Consider the following 3,817-nt stretch of genomic DNA (forward strand, 5'->3'; position numbering starts at 1 on the left):
CGCGTCTAGCGGCGGCAAGCGTGTTCTCAAAGGGGTCGAAACCATGGTAAATAGGCACTGGTGCGGTTGAACCGTCGTAAAACTTGTCTCCGTAGTTGAGCGGGAGCGGCCAAAGGAATGTGCAATCGTGTGTGTAGTGGAGCTGGGAGGGGCAAGCATAAGGGACGAAGACGGGGGTAACATGTCGGATGCGATCATACCAGCACTAAAGCACCAGATCCCATCAGAACTTTGAAGTTAAGCGTGCTTGGGCGAGAGTAGTACTACGATGGGTGACCTTTTGGGAAGTCCTCATGTTGCATTCCCTTTTTATTTTTTTTGCGCCGCGTGCAAAAGGAAACGCACGTGCGCGACATATGTTTAGCACGTTTTACTATTTTGCACGTTTACGGTAAGTTTTAGCTCGCTGCTCATTATTCACGCGTCTAGCGGCGGCAAGCGTGTTCTAAAAGGGGTCGAAACCATGGTAAATAGGCACTGGAGCGGTTGAACCGTGGTAAAACTCGTCTCCGTGGTTGAGCGGGAGCGGCCAAAGGAATGTGCAATCGTGTGTGTAGTGGAGCTGGGAGGGGCAAGCATAAGGGACGAAGACGGGGGTAACATGTCAGATGCGATCATACCAGCACTAAAGCACCGGATCCCATCAGAACTCCGAAGTTAAGCTTGCTTGGGCGAGAGTAGTACTAGGATGGGTGACCTCTTGGGAAGTCCTCGTGTTGCATTCCCTTTTTAATTTTTTTTGCGCCGCGTGCAAAAGAAAACGCACGTGCGCGACATATGTTTAGCACGTTTTATTATTTTGCACGTTTACGGTAAGTTTTAGCTCGCTGCTCATTATTCACGCGTCTAGCGGCGGCAAGCGTGTTCTGCAAGGGGTTGAAACCATGGTAAATAGGCACTCGTGCGGTTGAACCGTGGTAAAACTCGTCTCCGTAGTTGAGCGGGAGCGGCCAAAGGACTGTGCAATCGTGTGTGTAGTGGAGCTGGGAGGGGCAAGCATAAGGGACGAAGACGGGGGTAACATGTCAGATGCGATCATACCAGCACTAAAGCACCGGATCCCATCAGAACTCCGAAGTTAAGCTTGCTTGGGTGAGAGTAGTACTAGGATGGGTGACCTCTTGGGAAGTCCTCGTGGTGCATTCCCTTTTTAATTTTTTTTGCGCCGCGTGCAAAACAAAACGCACGTGCGCGACATATGTTTAGCACGTTTTATTACTTTGCACGTTTACGGTAAGTTTTAGCTCGCTGCTCATTATTCACGCGTCTAGCAGCGGCAAGCGTGTTCTGAAAGGGGTCGAAACCATGGTAAATAGGCACTGGAGCGGTTGAACCGTGGTAAAACTCGTCTCCGTAGTTGAGCGGGAGCGGCCAAAGGAATGTGCAATCGTGTGTGTAGTGGAGCTGGGAGGGGCAAGCATAAGGGACGAAGACGGGGGTAACATGTCAGATGCGATCATACCAGCACTAAAGCACCGGATCCCATCAGAACTCCGAAGTTAAGCTTGCTTGGGCGAGAGTAGTACTAGGATGGGTGACCTCTTGGGAAGTCCTCGTGTTGCATTCCCTTTTTAATTTTTTTTGCGCCGCGTGCAAAAGAAAACGCACGTGCGCGACATATGTTTAGCACGTTTTATTATTTTGCACGTTTACGGTAACTTTTAGCTCGCTGCTCATTATTCACGCGTCTAGCGGCGGCAAGCGTGTTCTGCAAGGGGTCGAAACCATGGTAAATAGGCACTGGTGCGGTTGAACCGTGGTAAAACTCATCTCCGTAGTTGAGCGGGAGCGGCCAAAGGAATGTGCAATCGTGTGTGTAGTGGAGCTGGGAGGGGCAAGCATAAGGGACGAAGACGGGGGTAACATGTCGGATGCGATCATACCAGCACTTAAGCACCGGATGCCATCAGAACTCCGAAGTTAAGCGTGCTTGGGCGAGTGTAGTATTAGGATGGGTGACCTGCTGGGAAGTCCTCGTGTTGCATTCCCTTTTTAATTTTTTTTGCGCCGCGTGCAAAAGAAAACGCACGTGCGCGACATATATTTAGCACGTTTTATTATTTTGCACGTTTACGGTAAGTGTTAGCTCGCTGCTCATTATTCACGCGTCTAGCGGCGGCAAGCGTGTTCTGAAAGGGGTCGAAACCATGGTAAATAGGCACTGGAGCGGTTGAACCGTGGTAAAACTCGTCTCCTTAGTTGAGCGGGAGCGGCCAAAGGAATGTGCAATCGTGTGTGTAGTGGAGCTGGGAGGGGCAAGCATAAGGGACGAAAACGGGGGTAACAAGTCGGATGCGATCATACCAGCACTAAAGAACCGGATCCCATCAGAACTACGAAGCTAAGCGTGCTTGGGCGAGAGTGGTACTAGGATGGGGAAGTCCTCGTGTTGCATTCCCTTTTTAATTTTTTTGCGCCGCGTGCAAAACAAAACGCACCCGCACGACATATGTTTAGCACGTTTTATTATTTTGCACATTTGCGGTAAGTTTTAGCTCGCTGCTCATTATTCACGTGTCTAGCGGCGGCAAGCGTGTTCTGAAAGGGGTCGAAACCATGGCAAATAGGCACTGGTGCGGTTGAACCATGGTAAACTCGTCTCCGTAGTTGAGCGGGAGCGGCCAAAGGAATGTGCAATCATGTGCGTAGTGGTGCTGGGAGGGGCAAGCATAAGGGACGAAGACGGGGGTGACATGTCGGATGCGATCATACCAGCACTAAAGCACCGGATCCCATCAGAACTCCGAAGTTAAGCTTGCTTGGGCGAGAGTAGTACTAGGATGGGTGACCTCCTGGGAAGTCCTCGTGTTGCATTCCCTTTTTAATTTTTTTGCGCCGCGTGCAAAACAAAACGCACGTGCGCGACATATGTTTAGCACGTTTTATTATTTTGCACGTTTACGGTAAGTTTTAGCTCGCTCCTCATTATTCACGCGTCTAGCGGCGGCAAGCGTGTTCTCAAAGGGGTCGAAACCATGGTAAATAGGCACTGGTGCGGTTGAACCGTCATAAAACTTGTCTCCGTAGTTGAGCGGGAGCGGCCAAAGGAATGTGCAATCGTGTGTGTAGTGGAGCTGGGAGGGGCAAGCATAAGGGACGAAGACGGGGGTAACATGTCGGATGCGATCATACCAGCACTAAAGCACCAGATCCCATCAGAACTTCGAAGTTAAGTGTGCTTGGGCAAGAGTAGTACTAGGATGGGTGACCTTCTGGGAAGTCCTCATGTTGCATTCCCTTTTTAATTTTTTTTGCGCCGCGTGCAAAAGAAAACGCACGTGCGCGACATATGTTTAGCACGTTTTACTATTTTGCATGTTTACGGTAAGTTTTAGCTCGCTGCTCATTATTCACGCGTCTAGCAGCGGCAAGCGTGTTCTGAAAGGGGTCGAAACCATGGTAAATAGGCACTGGAGCGGTTGAACCGTGGTAAAACTCGTCTCCGTAGTTGAGCGGGAGCGGCCAAAGGAATGTGCAATCGTGTGTGTAGTGGAGCTGGGAGGGGCAAGCATAAGGGACGTAGACGGGGATAACATGTCAGATGCGATCATACCAGCACTAAAGCACCGGATCCCATCAGAACTCCGAAGTTAAGCTTGCTTGGGCGAGAGTAGTACTAGGATGGGTGACCTCTTGGGAAGTCCTCGTGTTGCATTCCCTTTTTAATTTTTTTTGCGCCGCGTGCAAAAGAAAACGCACGTGCGCGACATATGTTTAGCACGTTTTATTATTTTGCACGTTTACGGTAAGTTTTAGCTCGCTGCTCATTATTCACGCGTCTAGCGGCGGCAAGCGTGTTCTGAAAGGGGTCGAAACC

The 3,817-nt window shown here is 50.2% G+C and overlaps 8 non-coding genes and 1 pseudogene across 8 annotated transcripts; all 9 read left to right on the forward strand.

The window, feature by feature from the left end:
• The first annotated feature begins 186 nt into the window (after window positions 1–186).
• Window positions 187–305, forward strand: LOC123183574 (5S ribosomal RNA). The gene has a single exon (XR_006492637.1). It is a non-coding gene; the product is annotated as a 5S ribosomal RNA (ribosomal RNA).
• Window positions 306–606: 301 nt separating this feature from the next.
• LOC123183492 (5S ribosomal RNA) lies at window positions 607–725 on the forward strand. The gene has a single exon (XR_006492558.1). It is a non-coding gene; the product is annotated as a 5S ribosomal RNA (ribosomal RNA).
• Window positions 726–1,027: 302 nt separating this feature from the next.
• On the forward strand, window positions 1,028–1,146 carry LOC123183594 (5S ribosomal RNA). The gene has a single exon (XR_006492657.1). It is a non-coding gene; the product is annotated as a 5S ribosomal RNA (ribosomal RNA).
• Window positions 1,147–1,448: 302 nt separating this feature from the next.
• Window positions 1,449–1,567, forward strand: LOC123183493 (5S ribosomal RNA). The gene has a single exon (XR_006492559.1). It is a non-coding gene; the product is annotated as a 5S ribosomal RNA (ribosomal RNA).
• Window positions 1,568–1,869: 302 nt separating this feature from the next.
• Window positions 1,870–1,988, forward strand: LOC123183611 (5S ribosomal RNA). The gene has a single exon (XR_006492673.1). It is a non-coding gene; the product is annotated as a 5S ribosomal RNA (ribosomal RNA).
• A 302-nt stretch (window positions 1,989–2,290) lies between these two features.
• On the forward strand, window positions 2,291–2,398 carry LOC123183692 (uncharacterized; annotated as a pseudogene).
• Window positions 2,399–2,698: 300 nt separating this feature from the next.
• Window positions 2,699–2,817, forward strand: LOC123183756 (5S ribosomal RNA). The gene has a single exon (XR_006492783.1). It is a non-coding gene; the product is annotated as a 5S ribosomal RNA (ribosomal RNA).
• Window positions 2,818–3,118: 301 nt separating this feature from the next.
• On the forward strand, window positions 3,119–3,237 carry LOC123183630 (5S ribosomal RNA). Its single transcript, XR_006492690.1, has one exon. It is a non-coding gene; the product is annotated as a 5S ribosomal RNA (ribosomal RNA).
• Window positions 3,238–3,539: 302 nt separating this feature from the next.
• LOC123183494 (5S ribosomal RNA) lies at window positions 3,540–3,658 on the forward strand. The gene has a single exon (XR_006492560.1). It is a non-coding gene; the product is annotated as a 5S ribosomal RNA (ribosomal RNA).
• The last annotated feature ends 159 nt before the right edge of the window (window positions 3,659–3,817 follow it).

The sequence above is a fragment of the Triticum aestivum genome, chromosome 1D (genome assembly GCF_018294505.1).
Source record: "Triticum aestivum cultivar Chinese Spring chromosome 1D, IWGSC CS RefSeq v2.1, whole genome shotgun sequence".
NCBI classification, from domain to species: domain Eukaryota; kingdom Viridiplantae; phylum Streptophyta; class Magnoliopsida; order Poales; family Poaceae; genus Triticum; species Triticum aestivum.